The sequence below is a fragment of the Dermacentor andersoni genome, chromosome 7 (genome assembly GCF_023375885.2).
Source record: "Dermacentor andersoni chromosome 7, qqDerAnde1_hic_scaffold, whole genome shotgun sequence".
NCBI classification, from domain to species: domain Eukaryota; kingdom Metazoa; phylum Arthropoda; class Arachnida; order Ixodida; family Ixodidae; genus Dermacentor; species Dermacentor andersoni.
In genome coordinates this window covers 152,678,441-152,694,863 of record NC_092820.1, presented here as the reverse complement: position 1 = coordinate 152,694,863, position 16,423 = coordinate 152,678,441, and the positions used below count along the sequence as shown (strand labels likewise).

General features: G+C 45.4%; 1 pseudogene; it reads right to left on the bottom strand.

The window, feature by feature from the left end:
- Positions 1–14,368: 14,368 nt before the first annotated feature.
- Positions 14,369–14,534, bottom strand: LOC126534971 (U2 spliceosomal RNA; annotated as a pseudogene).
- Between the last annotated feature and the right edge of the window lie 1,889 nt (positions 14,535–16,423).

Sequence of the window (16,423 nt, the reverse complement as noted above, 5' to 3'; positions counted from 1 at the left end):
TGTCCTCGGCCCAAGAAAATACTTGAGGTACAGATCCGTCGTCGTACCGTCGTGGAGTCTTTCTTTGTCTTTGCTTTGATTTGCTTTCCTTCGAGAGCGGCTCACACCCACTTTCAAGGACTGGCCAAGAATAGAGTGATTTAAGAAAAAGACTATCGCAATCTGGAAAGAATCACTATCGAGAAATTTTGAATGGCTAAAGGAATTATGTTAGATAAATTTTATAAATTTAACAAGGAAATCATCCTGATTCAATCACAGGTATACTCCACAAAAGCTGCACCAATATTCTTATGACAACTTCCCAAAGAAGAGGCTCCCAAAGACAAAATATCAAGAATCGTTATATTAAATTCATTTGCCTTGGCACAGGAGCTTCTTCTCAATGATATTAAGTTCCAATTCTCGCGCCTCTGCCTTTGTATCTTTCCAAAATGTTAAAATGATCCCTTCCAAAGTCCGCTAAGACTCTCCCTGACGGCCTTGACCATTTTTTCTGCTTGATCAAATCTCAGCGCTACTTTCTACAACGCAGTGCTCACTGCTTCGAATCACGAAAACGCGAGTGTCAGGAACTTGAGCATGAAGTATGGGTCGAATTTTTACTGCACTTTCAAAAATTCACTGGCTCTGGCTCCGGCGTCGTTCCGTTGTTCTGTTGCTAGTCCATGAGGAAACGAGGTCATGTGGCTATAATTCTTAACAATCTATTTTAGAGAATTGGTCGTCAGCATCTACCTCGTGGGACAAAACTACCCCAAGTATTCGTCCTTCAATAGTGAGGTCATGCTATGATTAGTTAAAAAAGTGTTTCAGGGCCCCTTTAAGGCGTACAACAGTGTGTGGTTGTACTATTGTGCGACTTCTATGCATTGGTTAGTTGCAAATAAAGAGACATGCACTATCATTTTTGTCACCTGCGTGATAACGATACCAAAAACCGCAGCGTTCACTGCTGCAGCAAGTCATATTATGCGCAAACGCTGCGGATTGGGCAGTGTGATAGATTTCACTTCAAGCGTAGATAATTTTTGTCAATTCACAAGTTATATTGCCGAACCAAATGGAACAAGTCCACCTAAATAATGGTAGGGGTACATTTACAAATGGTGGCGCATAGTGAGGCGGTTTCAGCGACAACGGCCGTCTTTTACAATGCCAGAATTTTGTTGTTGCTGGACATTTCTTCACCTCGAGAAAAAATAAGATCTGGAAAATTCTAGTAAGTCATGTTCCGAGGTTCAGCTTTGTACTGACGATTGCAAGGAAGATGGAGAGCCTCTTTCTCTCTGGCATGGACATGACTCGACTAAAACGCTTTGCTGCCGGTGCCACTGCGATTTCCTTTCCCTAGATGAACCCAGCAAGGACACGTCCCATGAAGGACAAGAGCATGTTTGACTTCTGTTTCAATAAATACCAGGTTTCATACAGAATGTTCCTGTTACCTTGGCTAGGTAAAAGCTGAAAAGCACGAAGAAAGAAATCACAGTAAGGAACTGCAGAAAACTCAAATTAACTGCTCATAATGCAATACTAAAACGTGATCACAGTGAGTGAGCCATAAAGAAAGTTAGGAAAGCTTTGGTGGCTTTCTGAAAAAAAAGTTTGCACGTAAAGCCTTCCCCAACTCCTGTGCAAGAGGCTAAAGAAATCAGGAGCCATGCTTGCAACCGCAGTATTTCAAGTGAAATGCACAGCGACTGTACTGTGTAACTAAACTTTCCCGTGGATTGTTTTCTTATCTACTACGCTAAGTAACCAAACCCTGTAGCACGTAAGCCGCGAATTAAGGATGAAGACAACTGCAAAAGAGACGGATCCTTAAAAAATCTTGGTGCAGATCCGCTTTACAAGATTCCCAATGCCTTAACTGTATCAGTTAACGCTGGCACCGACCTCTTCTAGATAATGTGCATGTGAACATTAGCCCTTATTTGGCGCCTGATTGTTTCTGTGGCTGCTGAAGTTAAACACTTTTACAAAAAGTATAGTGACACCATTATATATATAATTAAGCATTCCACTTGATCTTGGCAAGCTTTTTAAGGGCTACAGATGGATAAGAGACGAGACAGGTATGGGTACAAACGGAGTATGAAGGGGGGTTACAAAAATAACCGGTGATCCCTGAAAGCAAACTAGGCATACAAAAATTGTAGGTTCAAATTGAAACATCAATTATTTCATGTTGTTCATATTCGGTATGCCCGATGGAATCCCTCCACATAACACATCATGTGAATTGCTGTGCCAATTTAGTTATGTGGATCACAGTTTCTCTCGTCTACTTCCCTATACCCTAGTCACACGGGGCACTCTCGATCACAGTCGAGCCCAACCAGGATAGAATTCCTCGACCGCGATTGGTTCCTTTGCACAAGCTGTGGAAGGGAGCCACTCGCAATGGAGGAATTCCTACATACGGCCACGCTCACATAAACTATAAACGAGAGTGTTTCACAGGGGCTGTATTCACGAATGATCACTTTCAGGGACGTTTTCACTTTTCTTTTCAACGAGCGAAGGTTTGTCAGCGGCGAGGGTGTGCTAACACACCTTCGCAGCAACGCGATTGGCCGCGCTGCGGCGAGCCTACATAAATGTACACACTTCCAATGAAGTAGCTGTTTGCGGTGTTATTTTGGTTTCGTAATAGCCTCATTACAGGTAAATAGCTAATACGTACTTTACAATTGTCTCTATATTACGCTCGTAAGAGTTATTTGCAGCAGTCAAGAGAAAAAGCGAGCGCTGCCACCTCCATTGCTGAACTGGAGCTGGTTCCAGCACGTCCAGTTCGAAAGGATGTAGTGAAATGGAATATTTATAACATTTATGGCATTCAACATAGAAAATGCAGAAATGTTAACATTGGCAGACGAACGCACAGTTAACGTGTGTGAGGCAGACACGCTACCACTGATAAACTCAAAAGCGTGATTTGCGGACAACGTCTCGACATGTTGCCATAAGGCTGTTCAACTGCCATCGCGACGCTTTTTCTTTCGTTTTTTCAGACCTCCGCCTTGCACAGGTACCTTTCCTCTACTACTCTACCCCCATTACTTAAAAAAGTTCGCTCTCTACCAGATGCAGAAGCTGCGGTCGCTCCTAAAAGTGGCATTCTTTTCAAAACTGCGTGCGATTGCTGTGTTGACGTTAGCGAGGTCGAAGAGAAGTACCGCATCGCGCATCCCGTAAGCGCTTGCTTGGGCGAAGTACCGAAAATTCGTGATTGTCAGTTGGCTGAGTAGTGAAATTTGTGCAGGCAGCACGGCGGTATTTGCTTGTTTACGCGTGCATGCAAGCAGCAGGCCTGTTTCACTTCGACCGATGCTCCAGCTGCCGTAGCAAGCCAGCCATCGCCACGTTTTGTCGTCTTTGTTTGCAAGGAAAAATGGTTGCGCCAATTCTAGATGAGACCAGATATTCTCTCAAACATGACAGTTGGCGCCATAAGAAGCGTGTATATGGGCGATGATTACGCATTTGTGTTCGGTGGGTCTCGTAGACGCCTTTGTGCGCAATGCGCACGGAGTATATGTGGCGCGCAAGGTTATCCATGATCGCCGGCACAGGATCACCGACTGCGTGTCCGTGTCGTTATAGTGTCGTAGCACGCCGAGCTTTTTCTCATCGGCTGCGGAAAAAGGTAGCGATGACGCTAGCTTTTTGCAACGCAGGTGTCTTTAGCAGACATCATGGGTTACCTTCAAACCCCTCATTAAAGAAGAATAAAACAGAGTCCGTGAGTAATAGAACACAAGGAATTTCTGTACGCTCGCTTTCATTTGTCACGGCGTCCGACAAGGCATGCAGTGCAGAAGTTGTTGCTATTCAACGGCTTTCGTACACACGTCACGCGGTCGAAGCAAGCCGCCCCCATCGAAATGCGATTCTCTTGGCCGGGATCAAGAAAAGTGTCATCAAAAAGATGAGTCACTTCAACATATGCTAAAGAGGATGAAGGTTAAAGCCTGCGCACTCACCAAACATTCATTCAGTTACTTTGACATTCTCATTCGAAGTTGTCTTTACTTCCTATTGTTCTTATCTTTACTTATTTTTCTCTTCACTTGTTGCCTTTTTCAGTCATCTAGACATCACCACTGGTTCAACGCGGTTCACGGCACGTTAGAACAGTCGTGGCAACTCTATAAAGACCATAAAGGCACATACGCTGGTTCAATGAATAAATTTTTTTCTTTAACACTCTCATCGGCGAAGGTAGCTACGTCAGCTTGTATACCGGGTGCCCCAGAAAACATAGACCAAGTTTAAAAAAAAAACAAGAGCCGACTGCATAGTAGCGGCAGTCGTAAAAACAAAAGCCCGCGAAATACGCGAAATGTGAAACATCTCGCGCGCCGCTACTCGAGCGCCTCCAAGCAACCTTTGAAAGATATACGCCTGTATTCGTTTATCGCCGCATCATACAAAGCTTCGTCATGCAGAATGGCACGAGAGGTTTCGCGAGCTATAGCGTGCGGCGATAAGCGTCAGCATCTGCGGACGCAAGATTGTTTTCCTCGATCATGAGGCACTCGGTATGGCTATAACCTTCGCGTTAATGAAAGCTGCAAAAGGGTTTCAACCATTGTTTAAAAAACAGCTCGCAAAAGAGTAAGAAAAAAGAAGAAAGCAGCTCTCGGAAGAAGAGGAAAGAGCCACTCAGGAGTTTATTTCAATAAAACATAACCAAAAGCACATAAGCCGTCTCAGCCGCCCACAAAGAAGCATCCAAAGGTACAACTTGTTTGGCCATTCACCCTTTCTGTCTCTTGAACTCCGGAAAAGATGCAAAACAAAGAAATTTTTTACCTATTTCTGTCTTTGTGGCAAGCTTTTTTTTATGTAAGGATAGGGTGACGTATCATGAACGTGCGTTTAACAGTCACGTTTTACACCAGTTTTGAATGGTTATATTCCACTGCCACTTATAGCACGTGCTCAAACAGGGGCCCTCTGAAGGAATGCAATACTTGCTTCTTTCCAACACTCGTGCTGTTGCCGCTTTGACTAAGGACGTTGAAATCTCACAGCAGACTATTCTTATCTTTGCCTTTAGGGCGTCCGGTGTGGTGGTTTCACGTAGCCCCACACGAAGTCTAGCGGTGTCATGTCCGGCGACCTTGCAGGCCAGGCTACAGGTCCGTGCCGGCCAATCCACTGTCCAGGAAGAAGCTTGTCGAGCCACGCTTGAGACTTACTAGTACTATGCGCATGAGCACCATCGTGTTGAACAGGCGTACTGAAAGTGCGCAAGTGGAACGTTGCAACAGACGTCGTTCACGTGACCCTCGGGGATGTCGTTGACGTAGCGTTGCGCCGTTAGTGTGTTGTCGAAAAATACGGGTCCGACGATGTTTCCATCAAGAATATCAAATTCAAATTATGGGGTTTTACGTGCCAAAACCACTTTCTGATTATGAGGCACGCCGTAGTGGAGGGCTCCGGAAATTTCGGCCACCTGGGGTTCTTTAACGTGCACTTAAATCTAAGTACACGGGTGTTTCGCATTTCGCCCCCATCGAAATGCGGCCGCCGTGGCCGGGATTCGATCCCGCGACATCGTGCTCAGCATCAAGAATATCGCACCACGCATTAAACGACCAGTGGTATAGGTGTCGTGTTTGTGCCAGCCAGTGGGAATTCCTATATCACTCCAGTGGTGTGCGTTGCGAAGACTAACTCAGTGTACGTTTCTGGGGAAATTACCCTCATCCGTCGAAAGCACACGAGTGAGAAAGTCCGGTTCTTCTTCACATTTCGGGAAAATCCAATTGGCAGAGTGAAGTCTGTTTCAAATAAAGCTGATGTTTTCAAACATCAGCTTTATTTGTTTCTAACATCTAGCCAATATGCTAAAGAGAATGACCGCATGGTTTTCAACGTACTGCTAAATGAATAATTGAAAACGGAAACTAAGAAAGTGGGAGAAAACCATGGGCAATGCGACAATTTCCTCAACAAGTTACTGTTCAAATATTAAAAACTCATCACAAACCCTCCTTTTGTAAGAACCACTGGATAATACAAACACATTTCCACAATAAGTTAGCCAGTGAAAAACTTAAAAAGTGTTTGTAAAATTTTCATGTCTAGGAAATTTATTTCTTATTCCCTTTTTCGGGTCGCTTAGGCATCACCACTGGTTCTGCGTGGTTATAGCGCGTTATAACGGTCATGGCAAGTCTATGAAGACCATTAAGACACATACGCTGGTTCACTAAATTAATTTTTTTCATCGACGGGGGTAGCTACATGAGCTTGTTAATATGGTGCCTTCTACTTTCTTGTAGCCCAGGTGGAATGAGATTTCCAAATTAAGCTAACAATATAAACTATAAAGATAGCTCATAAGCTCTCCGCCATTCAAAAATGTCATCGAACTACCGACTCGAAACAAAACTAAAAGAGAAGAACAAAACTCAAAGGGTAGAGGTTTCAATAACGAAGCGGCAAAATGCAGGTTTTATGAGAGGAGGTAACTTAAGGTCAGGAGCTGTGACAGCTTGAATAAAGGAGGCACATTATACTGTGATGAAGTTCACTGTTCTTTTATCCAAAAGCTACCACACAATTGAGAACGTGCTTCTACGATCAGTTGATCTCTGAATAAAGTCGTCTATGACGTCGCAGAGATTTACTTTGCGGGCGAATTCTTTGTGCCCATGGAGAACCCATGTGATTTAACTGCGCTTGTCGCATTGTTGACCACAGGTACGATTTGACGCGACGAAGGCATGGAAACGATCTCTCAGGTGTCCATGACGTAACTAGGATAGTCAAAGCAATTTTGACAATCTTAGCAACCTCGGGCAAGAGATCTCGCAGCTGCTCGCAGTTATAGCCCGAAAGCATCTCTACAACATTATGAAACGTTTTCAAGGGTGTACTGATCTGCCTTGCTATATGTACGAGCGTACTACGGTGAACGCTGAGCCGTTAAAGTTCAAGATCAAGCCCGAAGAACCTCAACAAGTATTTTCAACCGAAACAAGTTTACGGACGACAAGATTTCAGGAAACGTCCAATTTCGAAGCAGCCTCACAACGCATAACAGTATTCGTATTTGCAGTTTCTACCAGTACATGAGAACAGCATTGCTATGCTCGGTTTTACTGACTACTATTGCGGGCTGCTCCGAAATTCGACGTTTTCTAATATCCCGTGGTCCGTAAACTTTTTTCGTTGACGGTACATGATATCACCATTCCCAAAAATGGTGCTCGATTAGTGTCACGTGCTGCCACAATTTCGGCGGACACTTGTCGTCTAGCGAGGAATCTAGCGTGTCCAAAACGTCGTAGAACCACTGGCGGTACATGTCCTCGGCCGCAGGAAATACGTCAGGTACAGATCCGTCCTCATACCGTCGTGGAGGCTCCCTTTGCCTTTGGTTTGATTTGGTTTCCTCCGAAAGTGGCTCATACCCACTATGAAGGATGTGCCAACAATCGAGCGATTTAAGAAAAAGATTATCCGAGTCTGAAAAGAATCACTTTCTATAAATTTTGAATGGCTAAAGGAATGAAGTGAGATAAATTTTAAGAATTTAACAAGAAAATCGTCCTGATTCAATTATACGTACACCCCACAAAACCTGCACCATGATGCCTATGACAATGTCCCAGAAAAGAGGCTCTCAACTACAGAACATCAGGAATCGTTATATTCAATTCCTTCGCCTTGGCGTGGGAGCTTCTTCTCTATGACATTCAGTTCCAATTCACCGCCACTGCGTGTGTCGCGTTCCTATATCGGCGAAATCCTTCCTTCCGAAGTCCGCTTAGACTCTCCCTGCTTACGGCCTGGGCCATTTCTTCTGAGTGGTCAAATCCCAGCGCTGCTTTCTGCAATGCGGTGCTCACTGCTTCGAATCGCGAAAACACGACTGTCTTGAACTTGAGGATGAAATATGGGTCGAATTTTGACTGCGGTTTCAAAAATCCACTGGCTTTGGCTCCGGCGTCGTTGCGTTCTTTTGTTGCTAGGCCATGAAGAAACGAGGTCATGTGGCTATAATTCTGAACAATCTATTTCAGAGAAGTAGCCCTTAGCGCCCACCTTGTTGTACAAAACTTGCGCAAGTTTACGTCCTTTAGTAGTGAGGTCATTCTATTAGTTAAAAAGTGTTTCAGGGCCCCTTTAATGCGTACGAGGGTGTGTGCTTGTACTGCTGTGCGACTTCCATGAATTGGTTAGATGCAAATAAAGAGACATGCACTATCATTTTCGTCACCTGCGTGATACGATGCCAAAAACCGCAGCGTTCGCTACTGCAGCAAGTCATATTATGCTCAAGGGCTGTGAATTGAGCAGTGTGATAGCCTGGAGTTTCAGGGCCCCTGGTGCAGTTCAGGGCCCCTGGTGCAATTTCGGGGCCCCTGGTGCAATTGTCCACCAGGGCCCCTGGTTTCAGGGCCCCTGGTGCCCCTGGTGGACAATTTTGTTTCAATTGACAAGTTATCATATAGAACTAAATAAAACAAATCCACCTAAATAAGGGTGGGGGAAGATTTAGATATCACGCTTTCAAGCCTTGAATGGGAGCTTTCCGGTAGCTCATGAAACCAAATATCAATGTGATATTTGGTTTCCGTGAGCACGCTTAAATGAGGCCCATTCTTCTGTGTAGTTTAATCCTTCCTCCCCTCTTCTCCAAGTGTTCTCCAAATGTCCAAATGGGCGCATGTCTGTTTAACCTCCCTGTCTTTCCTTATTTCTCTTTGTTTTAGTGCTACAAAAAAGAGAGAACAAGTATTGCTCCTTTTCACCAGTTGGCATTATAGTGCGTATTGTATAGTTTCATGAGATTTCAAATAAGTAAACATTGCATAGCAGCCTAATGTAGTACAAAGGCGACCCTATTCGCGGCAATATCGTCGGCGCTACCATGTTTAATCACGTGGTGACGCGTCAGTTGCTTGCTTCAACTGCCTCCGTTTCCTCCGCTTTTATAATGAGTGTGTAATGACGCTGGAGCGGCTTAAGAAACCTCTGCTTTTGGAGATATCGTAGACGGTGACATGGTGGATGAAACGAAGCTTTGGTCACAGCTTCAGAAATCATGCAAACGCTTCTTAGAGCTGATTAAGATATGTCCAAATGGCGCGAGCAGCGTATATTGTGTTTGTTCTAAAAGCCAGCTAAATGTGTATTCCAAGCTATCCAAACTTTCTGCTCAGGAATTGAATCAGAATTAGTGTGTGCTGTTCTTCGTTCTTTATTTGTCAAATATCTTGAAGCAGCGCCTTGTCACATTTCCGTTTTCCTCGGAGCGGTACCTCTTTGATTATTTTCTGCCTAATCGCTCGCTGGTGTGCTCACTTCCGTTAGATTTGTTCTTGCTGCGCGGATGGCTTGAAACGCAACTGTTTTGTACGTTGTAATACCTTCCAGCAAAGATGTACTACCCCTAGTAACTCGCTTACTCTTGTGGACCATCACGAAACATTCAGCTTCGACCATTCGTGCGCTATCAGTGTAGTCCGTCATTTATTGTACGTACATGGTTCGCATATCTTCAAGTGTGCGCCCGTTTACTCATTGGCATGTTGGCCATAGAGTGTGCGTAAGATTCCGTACCAGTTGGGATAGATGTGTGTTGAAACTGTGCGCGAAAGTTACTATGACCGGCAGCGGCGGCATTCCCTTTGTCATTGTTTACCGAGCGGTACTCACTCTTGCCGACGTTCGGGGGCTGAAGCACTTTTTTTTTTCAAGGTTAGCGATACGACGCTGGCGGATGAGCAAATTTCTGCATCCTCGAGGAAAGTCGTACATCTCGAGTTGCCGGTAACACGTACGGAAAGTTGCAGCGGCGCTCCAGGAACTCGGCCCCACAGATTCCTTCCATTCCTTAATATTACAGTCGCTATTTTTGCAGCCAACTATTGCACACGTTTTCATTCCACTTGATTCAATCCATCATGATTGGAGCACAGTCCGTTAGCGAAAACTCAGTTACATTTTCGACAGCTGATCGCACAGAAGCAAAGTGGAAGGGGTAGTGGTTTCTTATTCGTGCGCTGTCAGTGAGGCAACATGTGGCGCGCCGCCGAAGGCGCCATCTCGTTTCTCTAAAACAAAGTGCTCCACGAAAAAGGTCAATAGGAGTCATAAGATAACATCAATACCTATTATATTCTATGATGGTGCTTTGTTTCTCGTGGAATGTCTGCAAAATGTCCAAGGGTGGGTGGCACGCAAAAACAAGATTAAAGGGGGGGGGGGGGAGGGTAGCTACAATATATAGTTTGAAGGCGCGGTTGGCGAAATAGAAACGCAACAAAAGTCTGGCTCCCTTAGGTTTTAAAAATGGAGGCGCATAGTAAGGCGGCTCCAGCGACAACGGCCTTCTTTTTCAATGCCAGCATTGTTTTGTTGCTGGACATGTCTTCACCTCGAGAAACAATTACACCTGGAAAACTCTAGTGAGTCGTGTTCCGAACTTCAGCTTAGTACTGGCGATTGCAAGGAAGATGTAGAGCCTCATTTTCTCTCGCGTGGACACGGCTCGACTAAAAGGCTTTGCTGCCGGTGCCTCTGCGATTTCTTTTCCTCGTTGCACCCAGCAAGAACACGTCCCATTGAGGAAAACTGCATGTTTCATTTCTGTTGCAATAAATACCAGACTTCATATAGACTGTTTCTGTTACCTGGCCTATCTAGAACCTGAAGAACACGAAGGAAAAAATCACAGTAAAGGACTGCAGGAAACTCAAATTAACTGCTGATATTGCAATAATAAAACACAGTGACATTATTTTGGCTTCTAGCGCGAAGTGAAACACAGACACAGAAAGGAGCAGACAGGACTTCGCGCTAGAAGCCAAAATAATGTTACCGTACCAACTCGCCCAACTGTCTATCCTTTTGCATTACTTTTGGAAAACACAGAAAACAAAGAAAGTTCTGAAAACTTTGGTGGCTTTCTGACAATAAGTTTGCACGTGAAGCCTTCCTCAACTCCTGTGCAAGAGGCTAAAGAAATCAGGAGGCATGCTTGCAACCAGAGTACTTCAAGTAAAATGTGCAGGGTCTGTACTGTGTAACTAAACTTTTCCTTGGATTGTTTTCTGATCTCCTGCGCATAAGTAGCCAATCCCTATAGCATGTAAGCTAATAGTGAAGAGTGAAGACAACCGCAAAAGAGACGCATCCTTACAAAATCTTGGTGCAGATCCGATTTACCAGATTCCCGGCACCTTAACGTTATCGGTAGCTTCGTTTGCGCTGTGCTTTCGACGTTTCGTTCGCGTTGAAGCGACAAATGCACGGAGGTCAATTGGCGCGCGGCTGCTGCCGCGAGTCCAAACTCCAGCGTTTTCACAGACACTTTTCGCTGTCATCGAGCCAGATGTGTTCATGTTTACCTGTGCCCGCGTGACACCATGCTGGTTAATTTAGGTGAAACACGTTGACGGGCTAGTTGGTTTGAATCCATGATAGAATGGGACGTAGAAAGAAGCAGACACAACAAGGACGTAGAAAGAAGCAGACACACAAAGACAGCGCTGTCTCTCTGTGTCTGTTTCTTTCTACGTCCTCGCTGAGTCACGCTTACATATTCTATCATTGTTAATTTAGTTAGTAAGCGAATGTTTGCAAGTTTACACGGCCGATAAAACTACTATCCTTACTTCGCACAAGTATCTAGCAATTTGCTATCGCAATTGGGGCTTCGTCTTTCAGGCGGAACTGCGAATTATTTTATTTCCAGCATATGTGCCAGCACTAGGCTTTAAAACACGAACGAAAACAAAAGAAAATCTTATTTTTTTACGCTCTATTGCTTGCGTAACCTTATTTTTTCTTTCCATGTTTAAACAAAGCCCGTGAAATTAAAATTGAAGCTTTCGGGGTGTAGGCAGCTTGTACTCATCCGCTATAGGCGTTGGCCTTCAGTTACATCAGTGGAGATAATGTGTTAAGTTATGTAAGTACCACGTTTACGCTACGTAGATGCGATGTTGATGTCACGCATGTTATGTCGTGGCTTGTGTTGGAGACATACAAGATAACATAATTAGTTGACTTCTAAATTCTTTAGGCGAAGCGAATGATAGCCACGACTTCACATTCGAACATATCCACTACCGCGACAGGGTTCCATCACGCCTTCGATACCGAGACGCTGCTAGTGTCACGGTGAAGACAGGATTGCAGCTATAGCTAGTGTGCGCACTGAGAAGTTTGAAAGTGTTTGCGGCTATTGCCTAAGTATGAAGTGAGGGCTGCTGTCAAAGCTGGAATTATGTGATCACTGGACAGATGAAGTTAGGAGGCAGCGATCAGCCCAAGGTTGAGTCACAGTGGGAGCTGAATAAAACGGGGTGGCAAGCGATACCTGCCAGTCAGCGATCTGTCCCTCAAAACACACACGTCTGGTTCTTTCAAACTCAACTTCATTAGAAACGCCATGCTAGTGAGCCATTTGGGCCTTAAATATGGTGTCCTTGCTGTCATGAGTAGCTACTGTATTTAGCGAGAAAGCCATGCGTCTTTCTTACCAAACCTTTGATTGCTCCCTTCTTGCTCCGTCTTTTCACGCATATTCATGCATATTAAAGATGTGTTTCCATCATTTCCTATCTCTCATTCTCCCTCACTACCTTTACGAATCCTTATAACGAAGACAATATGCAGTGGTGGCTTTGTGCCTATGGCGTTCTGCAGCTATGCGGAAAGTCATTAAGTGCGATTCTCAGCCACTGCGGCTTGATTTCATCGACGTCGAAATGCATAAGCGTTCACGTACTTTGGGTATTCCAACTTGTTATTGTAGTAGTTCTTAAGTTTCGCGCTATGCTAGCATGAATCCTTTCCGCTTCGTCTTATCACAGGCATCCGTGAGAAATGAGTATATACCAGCTTCAAAAGCCAGCGAACAGGAATCAGCGGTGCTGGCTGCAACGCGCGGATAAAGTGTGCTCCGCGATAAACGGCACTAACCGCCTCACTAAGACCGCAAAAACAGTCGAGGCACTCAGATCTACAGGGTCCAAGCTCGGGATGTCAGACAAGCAGGGAAGACTTGATGTGCTGTTAGCGGGAAAGGGGGAGAGTGGGAAAAGCTATCCAGGACAACGTTCGCGTCGCCCGAACAGCGCCCAACGCCACGAACGAAGGCGAAGCTGTGAGGCTTTGCGAAGATACAGGATTATCCGGTCTGGTTTCTATGGCAAAGAACAGCCAAGGCCTTGCGTTAACACAGTTCTTCACGTCTAAAACACACAAGGAATACTGCATGTACCGAGTGATTATATCCAAGAAAGGCAAATCGCAACGTTGCTCCGGGGAGTCCGTGCAGGATTCTCTCGGAATCCCTGAATTGGATGAGCCACTTCTCTTCAGAAGGCCGGCTAAGTCTAGACTTTCCTGGAAGAAGGGAAGCTGTAGAAATTGCGAAGGATTTTCGTAGACACAAAGGACCAATATTTTTCGCTATCCCGCAACCAGCCCATGGAAACCATAACGGCGAGCATTAGCGTCTACGGCATCGAACAAATTCGAAAATGCCCGTGCGATGGGCGTCTTTCTGTAAATGGCGTCGTTCTACCTCCCCTCCACTCACGTCGCCTTCGGAGACCGGCTGTAGGAGCAGAACACAATGAGAGAGAAACACGTCAGCATTACGTCGCACATTTTTGAGGTCCCAGATCGCATATGACTTAAACCGCGTTCACGACAGTGCGAAGGGTACAGCAGCTCACGCGACACACTTCCGGCGTCTGCTAGAAGCGCAGTGCAACTGATAGAGGTCCAGAGCAGAAGAACACCGTCAGTATCGCAGTATATATATATATATATATATATATATATATATATATATATATATTGTTACGCGAACGAAGGATTGAGACTGGAGACTATATACAAAGTACATTTACAAGGGCGAACTGCAGCGCTGGCCAGTTCAGCAGACAGCTCGAGAGCCAGAGAGTGTTCGTCGTCTTCGTCGGGGCGCCCACGTGCATCGGCCACAAGAAACACGCAATATGCATGTGTAGCAGCTGAGGAACGGAGAAAACGCAAGCTTCGTTATCGCGATCAGGGTCGGCGAGTGGTTCGTCCACTGAATAGCGTGATAAACAGACTGCATAGGAATATTCTTGTAGCTGCAGAGCCCAGTGACCAAGCCGGCCGGTAGGATCCTTGTGTGAGAAAAGCCAGCAGAGCACGTGGTGGTCCGTGATTACAGAGCCAGACAACAGCTAATATAGCAGTAAGCAAATGTATTCTACTTTGCTGCTGGTGTAAATTTTTTGCAGGGACGTGATCGTGAGCACGTTGTCTTTTACTGCGAAGCTGTATATGGCTAGGTTCTGGGAAAAAACTGCGTGAGTCTATCGAACCGTGTAGATCGACAATTTCTCCCCCATGAGCCTACCCGGGGCGAAGATGGAGCAGGCTTTAAGCACTTCGCCAACTTGCACCAATAAGTTTAATATATTAGGTTCAAATACAACTCGTAGATATTAAGCTGATAAGAACAGATACTACAGTTGACCCACGTCGGCCATGTCTACGTTCGCACCACCCTCCCTCTGTCGGCGTTAAAAGCGCTTGCGTATCTCCTCCCTTCCGCTCTCCCCTGGTGGCGGCCCCGTAAGCGTGCTGCCTGCCAAGACTGGACAGCGGAAAGAAATGCGAACTTTGTGGCCCCGATCCCAGAAACTTGGAACGTCTCTGCGGAGCAACGGCCAGGTTTCAGACGGGGAGCTTGTGGGGAACCAATTTTGTGTGACCTAGTGTTTTGTGTGACCGCTTGTAGTTTCCGAGTGACCTCACAACCATTACTACACTGCGGGACATTGACCAACGCACGATCTCCTTGGGTATGGTGAATCAGTGTGTGCGCTCAGAGTGCGGTGAGATACTTATCTGTTCTAAGTGCAGCGACTCCTTAGTAAGAGGGGTCGTGCCGCGTTCTGCAACAATATATTGGTATGTAAACTCCCCCCCCCCCCCCTCCCGGTGCCTCATCATCTTCCGAGGCTGAACATCGTGGAGGAGCGACTACTGGCGCCTCGACTTCCATTTATATGCCTACGGCGTTTGACGCACGGCAATGGACAGTTCGCCACTAAGGCACCCACGTACACGGCTTCGCTGGTCAACAACCTTCACAGAGTGGATTTTGGATTAGGAGGGATTTCAAGTGTTGTCTTGAAGTCAAATTTCTTTTTTTTTCTAATATCTTGGCGTTATCCCAATCAATACTGTGGCTCAAGATACCTGCATTTTCTGCCAAGGCGTTTGATGCTACATTTTTTCTTTTTGACTGCCTGTCTCGCCGATATATACGCACTCGCAGTCTTCACATGGAATCCCGTAGACGATGCCTGGGAACTTTGTCTTCGGAAGCTTGTCTTTCACGTTTACCAGCCGATGGCGTAATATTTTTTTTGGGGGGTGGGGAGTGGGGGGGGGGGGGGGGGGGAGGATGACAGGTGAGCTACCTGAACGTCATAGCCGCGTATAACGCAGGCTAAGCCTTCTCTGACACCGGGCACATATAGTATGGGGGCGCGTTTTTTTGGGAGCCCACAGTCAGGCCTTGGGGGCTGAGAGAAATGGCGTTCTACCGAGTTTACAAACGATCACGGGTAGCCACATGTATTCTTGTATTCTTTCAGTGGTCGGTGTCCTTCTTTTTACCGTTCTCCACTTGGTTTCCTTCGACGACAGAAAAACAGAAGGTGCGCTGACAAACGATCCACCTGCCTTTCTAATGCAATCTGCTTCAATTATCTCCCACCATCCTGGTTCCTATTTTTGGATACTATCTCACATATGTTGAACAAGGGTTTACACGGCTTCTTGTTCTTTATTCCTCACTCATGACAATGCACAGCAAAATTCCCATCGGGGTAATTCTCCACCTTCCGCCTGTGTTCTATAAGTCTTTCATTCAGACACCTTCCAGTATGGCCAATATAGCTGGAACAACACGGTAAGGGAACTTCATATACCACGCCAGACCCACACGTTACAAAAGAATCGTGATGTTTGACAGTGCAAGGCTCTTTCTTTTTCTGGAAAGGATTAGTCATTTGGTAAAGCTTACCAAGCTTCTCAGGGGCGGAAAGTACTAGTCTGATATTACTACGATTTCCTATCTTTATTAGGCGGTGCGAGGTATTGTGCATCTACGGAACTACTACAGTGTGGAATCTATTTCCTTCTTGATAGTATCCTTAATTTATTGTTTCTTTTTTTAACTTGTCCTCAGCTATATATACTAGAACACTGTCAGCATACCTTGCTGACAAAAGTCGTGTCACTTGTCTTTCGAAACTTCTTGCCATGGAATGAAATAATATTTAATCGGGGCCTTGTATAAGCAATGTCCAGCTATTGCTCTTTTAAGAAGTTTCGAATGGGATGAATGATAATGTAACAGCTGTTT